The sequence below is a fragment of the Octopus sinensis genome, linkage group LG25 (assembly GCF_006345805.1).
Source record: "Octopus sinensis linkage group LG25, ASM634580v1, whole genome shotgun sequence".
NCBI classification, from domain to species: domain Eukaryota; kingdom Metazoa; phylum Mollusca; class Cephalopoda; order Octopoda; family Octopodidae; genus Octopus; species Octopus sinensis.
Genome location: NC_043021.1, coordinates 27,733,111 through 27,746,385, shown reverse-complemented (window position 1 = coordinate 27,746,385; position 13,275 = coordinate 27,733,111). Strand labels below are relative to the sequence as shown.

The following is a 13,275-nucleotide window of genomic DNA, read 5'->3' as shown; positions in this document are numbered from 1 at the left end:
GGGGTCTCAATTTTGTGGGGATTTGGAGTTGTAATTGTTTCTTCATTTTTGCTGGGTGTCTTTTTGGCAGATGTCCTTGGTTTGGGAGTTGGTATATTCTTGGTTGTTGTTGTTGGTGATGCTGCTTCTGTTCTTGGTGCTGTAGTTGGTGTGGTTGTTTGTTTGGTGAGGTTTGTTCCTTCAAAAAGTGGTGTGGGTAGTAAACCTTGTTTATTTGTTTTTGTTTCCGGCTGCTGTTGTTGTTGCTGTTGTTTTCTTGCGGCAGATTTGCAGTCTTTTTTTTAGGTGTTGCTCACTGCCGCATATGTAGCAACGTGGTCTTCTGCCATCGACGACCACATATAACTTGTGGTCGTCTGATACACATATCTGGGTGGGTATTTTTTTTATATCTTCATGATGTATATGTAGAAGAAATTCTACTTTTTTTCCCACCCAGTTTTTATGCTCTGTGACTGTGGTTTCCAAAATAGTAAAATTCTTCATTTTTACGCATAAGGCCTTTACAAGCCATAGATTATTGGCTATTTTGGGGACATTGTTTAGAGCGATCTTAGTCACTTTCTGTCCCCGATAGCTTGGTGTAAGTTGGAGTTCATCTGAGTGAAGAGTTAGCGTTGAGAAACGTCTAGCTAACTCTTCGGTGTAGAAAACAACTTGTATGTGGGCAAATTTGTTCCACCAGGTCACATATTCTTTGTGATTCCAGATGGGTTTCAAGCACTTCTCTATTTTCCTTGTGTTAGCCTTCTCTGGGATTTTTGTTTTTTTGTTAACTATTTTTCATCTTCCAAAATGTCTTCTGGTATGTTTATCTTTACTATACCATCTGATTCTGTTATTTTAATGTTCGTGTCCTGTATTTGTTGAGCCGTAAAATATATATAGTTGTTTTTTTTCTTTAATCGCCTCAGCGAAATTTGTTGTTGTTTTGTTATTGTTGTTGCTTGTGGTGATGTTGTTGTTGGCTGCAGTTTGTAAAATTGGTGTGTTTGGTTCGATTGTGCAAGTAGGAAGGGGTGGAAAATTATTTTCGTAATTTATCCCTGTAGTCGGGCATCTTTTGACAATTTGTTTGGTTTTTACAGTTTTTTGTTTATTTACTTCAGTTTTTGTCGTTTAAGTAAAACAGGTGTGAACGGAGTTGTTGTTGTTGTTGTTTTTGTTGTTGGTGTTGTCAGTGGCAGAAGAGACAGCCGAGGCAGCAGATATCGAAACGGTGTCGCAATTATTGTTATTCTTGTTGTCATTGTTGTTGTTGTTGGTAGTTGAGGTAGTGGATGACGTGGTGGTGGTGGTTTGAGTATTATCCATTTTACTGTTAGCGCGTTTGTCGATTGTATTTTGCAAACTGGGAAAGTTTTCTTCAGAAAACATAGCAGAATATTTTTCCACTATAAGATTTCTTGACATTATTATTTTTTGTTTCAAGAGAAAAAAATAAAAATAGATTGAAAATGCCCTTATGGGCGATTTCTATATTTAACACAGGCTCAAACGAAAGTTGAGCGTTTGGAAAGTCACAATACTACGACAATGTGGAACGTAAATAATGGATACAAACGAGAAGAAAGAGAACAGCGTTCGTAATTTACTAGAAACGCTTCGCCGACATTATGTTATAAAACAAGTTATTGCAGCCAAAATTGTGAAATATATTTGAGGCTGAAAATGCCCCTAGGGGCATAATCCCCTCCGGAAAACACACCCAGACGACAGCTGGGTGTCTTACACACTCCGTGTGCAAAATTTACGACGAAACTTTTCGAAAAACACAATAAAATAAGTAGTTAACTTACGAGTCGATCTGTCAACGAATACTATCAAAAGAGATAGATAGATAGATAGATAGATAGATAGATAGATAGATAGATAGATAGATAGATAGATAGATAGATAGATAGGTAGATAGATAGATAGATAGATAGATAGATAGATAGATAGATAGATAGATAGATAGATAGATATATAGATAGATAGATAGATAGATAGATAGATAGATAGATAGATAGATAGATAGATAGATAGATAGATAGATAGATAACTTTTTATTGTAGCCACACAATAAAAATGGACGAAATACAATGTAGAATTTTTTCTTTTCGAGGTGGGATGGGTGGGGCACAAAAAAAAAACGTTTGATCAATAGGGATCTGTGGGTTGTGTGGTGTATAAAAATGCAATATATATATATATATATATATATATAAGGTTCACAGTTTAGGTGTAGCCCTGGAAAGAAAAACCTACAAAAAAGACCAAGGTCACCTCAGACAATTCGAAAATGAACACATGAGTAAGTCGCCTTACTTCTCGTTGTCTCTTTTGGTTACAGATTTATGCTTAAAATAGTGTCGTCTTTGATACTGACCATTTTTGCCACTTTTACCCACTTTTTATTAAAACATTCGTTTGACAAAGCCTTCCTCTCTATTCTCATCCTCCTTTTCAAGTGGTACTTGAAAAAGTTGACGAGAGACTGACCAGAGAGGAAGGTGTTGGTTTGCAGTCCTTTCAAATGCGTCCACCACACACATTCTTTCGCCATAGCCATCAGTGTAACAAAAACCGTTTTCCCTTCCCGTTTAAAGGAAGGTGGTGGAACAATATTCACGATAGACTCGGCCGATAAGCGGGCCCGTCCTACACGCGACAACAGCTGTTCGACGAAGGTCCACAGCTCTGAAATATCTGGACACTGCACGAGTGCGTGCAGAACGGTTTCGTCGCTCTGACCGCATCTCGGGCAGGTCGGTCCGGTGATGGTTTTCGAACCGTGCCTGTAGCTCTTCTCTCGAACAGGTAGTGCGTCTCGATAGCATTGCCATGCCAGGGATTTCTGGAAGTTATCCATAGGCCCCGGCCCGAACGTCGTCCTGAACAGGCGGGTTAGGAATTTCTAGTCGACGCCCAGGTTTGCCCCGAGTGTGTCGTCGGACCTCCCCTCCACTAGTCCTCTATAGAACGCTTTAGTCGTTTGTAAGTTGCACAAGTTTGGCCCCGGTCTGCAGAGCTGCTGTAGAGCTTGGCGACACTCTCGGTGCCAATCGCCCAGTTTCGGTCTCTTCTTGATCAACGTTTGCAGTTCGGTCGCTGAGACGAGCTGCGGGAAGGCGCCCCTCACAAACGGCGCCCACACCTGTTCACCGTCATCGATGAAGTTCCAGAGATGTCACAGTCTCAGCGCATGCCTGCGCATCATCAACCACGGCATGCCCAGTCCTCCATTCAACGGATGTTGACAGCAAATGGATTTCCTCACCATCGGAACGCCACCCTTCCACAGGAAGCGGAAGAGCATGCGCTCCAGTTTGGTGATGGTGGCGTCGGGACAAGGCACGGCGGTCAGGCGGTAATCGATGACGGATGCGTTGTACGCGTTCGCCACCTCCGCCCGACCTTTTAGAGATAGCTTTCTCTCGGCCCATGTTTGGCTGAGAGCGACCACTCTACTCGTGATCTCGTCCCAGTTCTTATCCATTTGGAGGTCCGGACTGAACCAGACCCCGAGCAATTTAACCGGTCCGTCCGTCCAGCGTCCCACTACTGAGCCGTAGTCGGACGGCATGGGCTTGCTTCTTCAGGTGCCGAGTAGCAAACCCACTGACTTTTCCGGGTTAATCTTCGCTCCCGTAACCGTTTCGTATTTTCTTAGTGTCTCGCCTAGCATCTGAATGAGTTTGTCGCTCGACACTATGACGGTGACATCGTCCGCATATGCCGACACGCTCGTCCCGCAACCCAGTTCCCGTGGGATGCCCCTCAGTGTCGCCAGCTTCCGCAGTAGCGGCTCGAGAGTCAATACATACAGAAGCGCCGACAGGGGACACCCCTGACGGACCGAACGCGTAATGTCAAACGGTTTCGACAGGTGACCGTTCACCCGAATTACCGATCGGAAGCCGCTATACAAGGCAGCAATCCAACCGCGGAAGACGGGTCCGAAGCCAACCGCCCTGAGGACGGCCGCCAAGTACCGATGGTCTACCCTATCGAAGGCTTTAGACTGATCCAAATTGATCAGCGCCCCACCCATGCCAGGATCCTTAACTACCCTGTCCACAATGTAGCGCATCAGATGGAGGTTGTCATGTATGGTTCTGTCGACCAGTTTACCAATGACAAGCGCCAACCTCTCGGCTGTTACTTTGGCCAAAATTTTCAAATCTGCGTTGATCAGAGTGATGGGCCTGAAATTATCTATAAAATTTCCCTTGTTTGGGTCTTTCTTCAGCAACGTCACTGCACCTCGGCTCACGAAACCGGGGATTCTCCCGTTTTGTTGCCAGTTGCAGTAGACTGATGCCAAGAGGTCGCCAAACAAGTCTGGCATTTGACAATACAGCTCGTAGGGTAGACCATCCAATCCAGGCGACTTATCCCTCGCGCAGCCCGCCATTGCATCCCGCACATCAGCGGCTGTGATGGGACTTTCACAACACTCCGCTTCTCTTGCCGAGAGCCGCGGCAGGTCAGTCAGGTAGGCACTGAAATCCATCCCGCGTTCCGACCCACCACTCGCACCAAACAGTCGAGCAAAGTGCTGTTGAAAGGCCACACCCATCCTTTCGGGTTCGAATAAACTGCATCTCTGTTGATCTATTAGAGACCGAATGGTGGCCCTGTTGCCACGCTGCGCCTCCGCTACCCGGGGCTCTCGCGCAGCTTCGATCCCTTCGTTCCTTAAAGCACACATTTTAGCTCTGACGACGCAACCTTCGTGCTTGGCGTTGAGGTGTTGGTCGAGGGCCATCCTTGCAGCCAGCACGTTGGTTGCGCTGCTAGTGGTAAGTGCCTCTTCTAGTTTCTTAACCAGGTCTCCCTCTACTCTATTTCGATCTATCGCTAATTCCTTGCTAAACTTAATTGATTCCGATTTTATAGCCATTTTCAGGGCGAACCACCAGCGGTTGTTAACGACGGCTCCCGTCAGCGCCCTCTTAATTAACTCGCTAATCCGGTTCCTGTAAACCTATCGCGCTAAGAGCGACGTGTTCAGTTTCCAGTAACCGGACCCTGTCTATGTGTCTTATCTAAGTCGAGCGTACACGTCACAAATTTGTGATCTGTGTAGCTGACTATTTTAAATTGTGGACATCCTACAGTATCCCTATCCGCTGTCCTGCATAGAATTCTATATAGATAAGATCTCGACGATCAGACGCGGTTTGTCCAAGTCTACGTTGGCACGTTCGAATGGTCGAGTCGGAACCTGTCAGACAAATAGAAACGTCTGAGTAGGTCTTTGAGGCACTTACACCTCCTTCTATTCCTATCCATTCCCACATAATCTAGATGCTTGTCCAAGGTAGCGTTCCAATCCCCTACTAACAGTAAAGGTCTGGACGTACCCAAGAAATCCGCTCGACCCGTTAAGGACGGTGCATAAACTGCCATCAGACGGAATGCACACCCATTTCTGCCATCCACGTCCAAGACAACCAGCCTACCCTCCTTGTCTAGCAATATTGTTCTTACTTTTACATTTAGACTCTTTCGAAAAAGCACCGCGGTACCTCCACCACCCATGCTCGGCAGACAGGGAGAAAATTGAATGTCGAAATGATCGCCAAACATGGACGCGAGTGCCCGCGGCTTGATGAGTCTGGTTTCACTGATAGCTACTATATCCACGTTCAGTGACTTGACGTCGTTTAGAAGGTAACCTTGCTTCCAAGCCGACGCCAAGCCACGCGCATTCACACAACCTAATTTAAGCATAATTGACGTTTATGAATTTTGTGTTTCACACACTACATTGAAAGAGACAAGAGGCAAGAGGGAAGGTCACTTACTCATTTCGAAAGTTTCATTTTTTCTTCTTTTTTTTGTGGTGTCTTTGAGGAGGTGTTTGTATAGTTTTTTGGAGAGGTATCGTTGAAACCCGCCTACCGCATTTGGAAATATAGTTTTCAGTGTATGGTGTTGTGTTTGTGTTATGTGTACAATTCTTATGTGTTTCGGTGGTGTGGAGCGCGGATGATTGTTTGTCTTAAAGTCATCTTCACAGATGTTCGTGTTGGATGCAATGTAATCCATTGATTTTTTATTGTCTGTGTCTATTGCAGTTAGTTGTGTGTGTGGTTTTGCGGGTTCATTGATTTTTTTATGCTTTCCGGAGTTAAATATCTCCCTGCTTTACTTCCTTGTTTGGTGGGCTTTTTTGATCTTTTCCTTTTACCCCTTGTGTCTATTTGCCATTCCGTCGAACTTTCGTCGTCCGACGAATCAGAAGGGGGTAAAGGCAAAGCATTTGCGTTAATATGTATGCTTGTAGAAATTGTTGATGTTTTGTGCTGCGTTTGTGTTGTTGTGGTGTTAGGGGTAGAATTTGTCTTCTCGTCACTGTTATCTGTTTTCTTAGTTGTCGTCCTTGGTGCTGGTGTTGGTCTGTCTTTTGATGTTGGTTGTGGTTTTGCTTCTTTATTTGGTTGCGACGTCAGCGGTAATTGTGTTGGTGCTGTTTCTTTTCTTGCTGATGTTGTTGGGGTTTGTTTGCTAATTTGTTGTTGTTCTTGGCGTTGTTCCATATTTTTATATAATTCTTGTATCAGTTGTGGGTTTGGTGGGGTTGGTAGCAGAGGTTTTTTATTTGTTTTTTGATTTGTTCTTTCTTGTTTTTTCTTTGCCAGAGCGCACTTGGCAAACAAATGTTCTGGGCTGCCACAGTTGTAGCATCTAGGCTTTTTGCCTTCTGCTACAACATATAGGCTTTGCCCATTTTCTAAATGGATCCTATCAGGTAGCTTCTCGATAGAGGCCCCCTCAATCTGGATCGTCACTACTATTGGTTTACCACCCCAATTGTCGTTTTTGTACATGGCGGTTTCTAATATATTTATCTTTTTCAAATAGTAACAGATTGCCCCTGTTATCCATTTGTTAGGTATCTTGGGGGGTACATTTTTAATGCTAATTCTACTCACTCTCTGGCCTTTGTAATATGGTACCATGATGATTTTGTCATTTTGCAAAGACTCCGTAGAGTGAGCTTTTGCCACTTCCTGGTTAGGGAAGCGGACCACCACTGTATTATACTGGGGATCCCAGTTTATATATTCTTTTTTTTTTCATTATGCTTTTTAAACACTTTTCTATGTCCGTTTTTATAATCTGTTCATTTTGTTTTTTGTTTTTTTTTATAATTTTATATATAATTGTCTTATTTTCTATTTGTTCCTTTATGTGTTGAGGTGTATGCAGCACTAAATCTTGCCCACGGGTTGTAAAGAGAGCTCTAGTTTCTATTAATTCTTCATTTGTAAATTTTACAATTTCTTTTTTCTGACGCAGAGTGTCAGCGAAATTTACTGGTGTTGTTGATTCTTTTATATTAACATCTTCACTATTAGATAGTTCATTTTTATTGTTGTTCTTGTTGTTGTTGTTGTTTTTCTTAATAGTATTCGCGTGAGTTTCATTTTTATCATTTATGTTGGTCGTGGTGGTAGTGGAGGTGGTGGTGGTAGCAGCAGTAGTCTCGTTGTTGTTGTTGTTAGTGGTGGTGGTGGTGGTGGTGGTGGTGACAGGGCTGTTACTGCAAGTGGTTGCAGCGTTCACTACCACGTCATTCAGGTTTGTCTTTGTAGTGCATACGTTCTTTTTTCTCCTAGCGTTTCAATTCTAGGAAAATGCTGGTCCATAAAGGAACGCGACCAGCGTTCTACAATAAAATTTCTCGACATTAAAAAATGTCGAGAAGAAAGATATACAATATATTTAGGGGTGAAACTGCCCCTAGGGGCGAATTCCTCCCTTGGAAAAGCACTCAAACGAAAGTTGGGTGCCTTACACACCTTATTTACAAAAATGTACACAAAATATGGGCTATAAATAGTCAAAATAAACGATTACCTTCGGAGCCGAGGTGACAACACGTCCGTCGATAGATAGATAGATAGATAGATAGATAGATAGATAGATAGATAGATAGATAGATAGATAGATAGATAGATAGATAGATAGATAGTTAGATAGATAGATAGATAGATAGATAGATAGATAGATAGATAGATAGATAGATAGATAGATAGATAGATAGATAGATAGACAGACATACAGACAGACAGACAGACAGACAGACAGACAGACAGACAGACGGACGGGCGGACGGACGGCTGGCTGGCTGGATGGATGGATATAATTACCCACCATTACACTTTTCATTTGCTAATAGGATTTCCAGTCTTACATCTTAGATAAACATGTAAGAAACTTGCCATCAGATATTTTTCAGAGAGAGAATCAAATAATATTATTGTGGAACGAGAGTGAGAAGAGAGAGAAAGAGAGAGAGAGTGATGGAAGGTAAGTCAGACAGAGAGAGAGAGAGAGAAAGTAGGTGAGAAATGTAGGGACAGAGATAGAGATATTAGATAAGGGGATTCCAGTCCTTCACTACTCGAGCCGATGGTAGGGGTTGTTGTGGCTAGGATCTCTGTGGTTATGGATTTGTAGGATCAGGGTTAACTTGGAGCTAATCCACAGCAAGAAGAGCAACGTTAAATATCAAGTAGCCAAAGAAATAGCACCATATATGGTCGCTCAACCTGCTGAGTATGACAGTTGGATCTCCCTCCCACAAATGAAACCACCGGAAAAGTATAGGAGGTGTCTGATAAAGGAGTCCTTGATGCATTGTATCTGGTAACTACACCGGTGACGATGTGGTCGCAGGGGATGAGCCTCACTAACCCTGACCTGGGGTTTAAAAAACAAAAAAACAGCAACAGAACTAGAAAGAAAAACAACGACAAGAGTAGGACACTGCACGGAATACAATTGATGATGATGATGATGATGATGAGGAGGAGGAGGAGGAGGAGGAGGAGGAGGAGGACTAGGATGATGATGATGACGACAAAGAAAAAATAATTAGAAAAAGAAGTTGTGCATTAATAGATCAATGTATGTATGGATGAAAAGAGAGAGGGAGAGATGAAGTAGGGCGGACCGAGTGACGTACAGATGGATGCTTGTATACAAGGTTACCACGACGGATGAAAAGAAGGCGGAACGAATGTCTACTATGACTCTGCAACTCAGTGACAGAACATCTATTGTACTAAGTTGTACTAAGGTGGCGAGGTGGCAGAAACGTTATCACGCCGGGTGAAATGCTTAGCGGTATTTCGTCTGCCTTTACGTTCTGAGTTCAAATTCAACGGAGGTCAACTTTGCCTTTCATCTTTTCGGGGTCGATAGGTTAGGTACCAGTAGCGTACTGGGGTCGATTGGCCCCCTCCTACAAAATTTTGGGCTTTGCGCCTGGAGAGAAAATCTATTATTCTCTCTCTCTCTTTCTGTATGTGTGTATATGTATGGACACACACACACACACACACAAAGGCTGACATACAGTCACAGAGACTGATAGACACAGATACACAGACACACACACAGACAGACATACAGACAAGCAGTGATTGATGTATGTTATATATATGTATTTATATATGCTTTCATTATTTCTTCTAATCGTTTCAGCCATACGGCTGCTGTCAAGTTGGAGCATCACTGTGATTTTGCTATTTTTCATATAATTATTCGGCTGATTATTTCTGTATAATATTATATACATATATATATATATATATATATATATATATATATATATATATATATATATATATATACCCATACAGTCACAATAGTGCGTATGTTGAGAGTGGCAGAGACTGAGAGAGAGAAACGAAAACATTTTTATGGTTACAGCATTTCCTAAGAGTGATGACAGCAAGAAAAAGAAAGAGGAAGTGAGAAGAGAGCAAGAAGGACAAAAGGGAGAAAGACTAGAAAATCTATTGAAAGAGAGGAAGATCCGCCAAGGAATTGTCTGTACATAAAGAGAATGAATGGAGAAAGTAATATTGTGATTCATAGATAAGTTGCGAGACAAAGAGATGGAATAACAAAGAGATATTTAGATAGACAAACTGAAAGATAGAGAGACAAAGATAGACACAAAACCTCCAATAGACGACCCAATTGATAAATAATAGTGATTATATATATTTTTTAAATTTTTATCGAGTTTCAGCTCACAAGCTGTGGCCATGCTGGGGCGCCGCCAGAGATATATATATATACACACACATACGTACATACAAAATATGCACACACACACACACGTATTTATAGGATATGTTTTTAAACGAGAATATTGTTGAGAGGATGAACTGGCCGAAACTTCGAAGTTACTGTCTACAATATTCTTGTTTAAGAATAAAGTTGCATTCTGCAAAAGTATAGAAAGGCACGCCGTGCAGAATGCTTAGCGTTATTTCGTCTGTCTTTATGTTCTGAGTTCAAATTCCACCGAGGTCGACTTTGCCTTTCATCCTTTCGGGGTCGATAAATTAAGTACCAGTTGCGTACTGGAATCGACCAAATCGACTGACCCCTCCGCCAGAATTTCGGGCCTTGTACCAAGAGTAGAAAAGATTCTATAAAAGTATAGAACCTCTTACAAATGTAAGCACTGGCAGAAACATACCTTTGGCTCATATAAGTGATTTCGCCAGTCTTTATAGTTTGAACATTTAGTTCAACTTGCACTTTACTTCAATAGAGAAATCTACTTCCAAGCCTTTGAACATTTTTTCAACCAATATATCCCTCTTTATTTGTTCTCTACTTATTATTTCTTTAACCCTTCTCTTCCTAGTGTCTGCCTTTGACGTCGAATCTACAAACGTTTTTTTTAAATACTTAATAGCGTTCTGTTTATCATTTAGGCAGTCATCAAAATTGTTATAATGTCTTGTTGTTGAGATAGGTTCTCTTTCTTTCCTGTTGAGAAGATTGCATTTTACACCGTTTATTCCTTTGGAATAAAACTAATGTAGTCTTCGAAACATATGTCGAAAGTAAAAGAATTTGAATAGCATCTGCGTTCAACTCCATCTATATACTTATATATATATATATATATATATATAATATATACTCATAAAATACAGTGTGCATTTAAACACATAAGGAATCCACTCATGGCATTCATCATGCTAGCAAGAACAGCTAGGTCCCAAAACTACAAAATCAGAGATAAAATTCCGAAAGGAACGAAATGAAAAACTAAAAACTTTTACTATCTAGTTTCCTGAGCCAATTGGTTTCTGATTTTAGTTTAGCAAATAAAATTATATATATATATGTTGAGCGCTCTTTTCGTTCCAGCAGTCGCCGAAGCAACACGTATTTGTTCGTCTCCCTGCGGCCATTAGGCACAACTTCACAAGCCAGCCCCATACTCAACTCGTCCTGTCGAAAGACCCTTGTCCTACGTCCTGGTTTTGTTTTGTTTTTTATTTTTATTTTTACCGTTATTGTTTTTACGTTTTTGTATTCTTATTGGTGTCACGTATTCTGTATTTTTGTTCGTGTACTTCGTTCGTTTTCCGTCCTCGTGTTGTATACATTCGAAGCTTTCTTCCAGGGGATCTAATGCGCTTGGCTTAGATTTCCCTTGGCGGGCTGCCCATATCGGAGCAATCTCAAGATTAATCAGCCGAAATTGCTAAGATGATCTGGTTCTTGACTGATGACTGAGGGCTTCGAATGTCCCGTCCTGTGGTTCTTGTGTCGTCTCTGTGGTGTTTCATGTTCTTGTCCATGTCTGTAATTATTTTTACTGTTTACCTATATATATATATATATATATATATATATTATATATATATATATATATATATATATATATATATATATAATATATATATATATATATACACACATATACATATGTGTGTGTGTGTGTTTGTGTATGTATGTATGTATGTATGTATGTATGTATGTATGTATGTATGTATGTCTATAGTAACGAAGCTAAAATGCAGAGTGAAGCCGCTTGATACACATTGACCTTAGACCCTGAGTTGCATGGGCACTAAGTTTTAACGTTCTGGCGCACTTCTACTGTTTGCCGCAATGCTTAGAAGGAACGTGTGTAGCATGTCATCGTCGCATTAACCACAACAGAGAATGTTGAGCTGAGAATCTACATCAAATTTTTGGCAAAAGCTTGGCGATATCTGCTCAGAGGTTTACCCAATGTTTTCAAAATGTCTTCATCGTTCTCGACACAATTAAGGAGAGTTTCTGCAACTAAAGCCCGAACGTCTTTGTGGTCAGCTGAAAGTAGTTTTGGCCCAAACTTGGCAGACACGCGTCTCATACCCAAATCTTCAGTGATAATGAACTGAACCGTAACTAATCTGCACATCCTCAGATAACTCACCGATGGTGATTCGGCGATTTCCCCTCACAGCTGCACACATATCTCCGATGTTTTTCTCAGTTCGTTGAGTGCTGGACGGACGGGTAAAGTTGCTTGGGGTTTGGTTCGGACCAGACTTTCAGTTGGATAAAATTAGAGACGAGGTAATGAGTAGGGTAACCAGTATCACTCAGCCATGGGCTGGGAGGAAGCTATCACAGAAAGGTTGAGCGGAGGTGGCGAATGTATACATCGCGTCCGTCATCTATTTCGCCCATCTTGGAAACGTCTAAACAACTCGTGCACTTGTGTGCGGCTCATACACTCCTCTCCATACACATTCTGCAACTTTGCTTGGGCCTCTAAGCAGGTATCGCCATCACAACTTTTCTGTCAGAGGCAAAGCGACGATCACACGCTACACACCTTCCTTCCAAACACCACTGTAAACAGCGGAAGTGAGCTAGAACGTTAACATATAGTGCTCATGCACAGCAGTGTTCAAGGTCAAGTAGTGCCAAGGGGCATTACTCTGCGTGCTTTAGCTTTGTTATTCTGACAACCTCCAGACATTTATTGATCAGACTTCATATAAATGTGTGTGTGTGTGAGTGATAATGGTTAGCCTACTCGTTACCTCGTCTCTAATTTTATCCAACTGAAGGTCTGGTCCGAACCAAACCCCAAGCAACTTTACCCGTCCGTCCGTTCAGCACTCAACGACGCTGTTGGACGGCATGGACTTGCCTCTCCAGGTGCCGAGTTGCAAGCCCACCGACTTTTCCAGGTTAAGTTTTGCTCTCGTCAGCTTCTCATATTTCTCCAATGATGTGCTGACCACCTCGATTTCTGAGGTGTCAGACACCATTGCGGCGATGTCGTCCACATAGATCGAAATAATAGGTTATTCCGCCACTTTTCAAGCTGAAAGCAAGACCGTTTTTCAGTTGCTTATTTGAGCAACGTTTAAACGAGAGACGCTTGTAAAGAAGACAAAAAGAAAAACACAAGGGAAATAACTCACGTTACAATAATTCGATATCAAACAGAGAATCCTT

At 41.8% G+C, this 13,275-nt stretch overlaps 1 long non-coding RNA gene across 1 annotated transcript; it reads right to left on the bottom strand.

Moving 5' to 3' along the window:
- Positions 1–3,522: 3,522 nt before the first annotated feature.
- LOC118767959 lies at positions 3,523–13,013 on the bottom strand. The gene is made up of 3 exons (XR_005003877.1): positions 12,942–13,013; positions 12,877–12,883; positions 3,523–3,546 (listed from the first exon to the last, which is right to left on the bottom strand). It is a non-coding gene; the product is annotated as an uncharacterized LOC118767959 (long non-coding RNA).
- Positions 13,014–13,275: the final 262 nt, after the last annotated feature.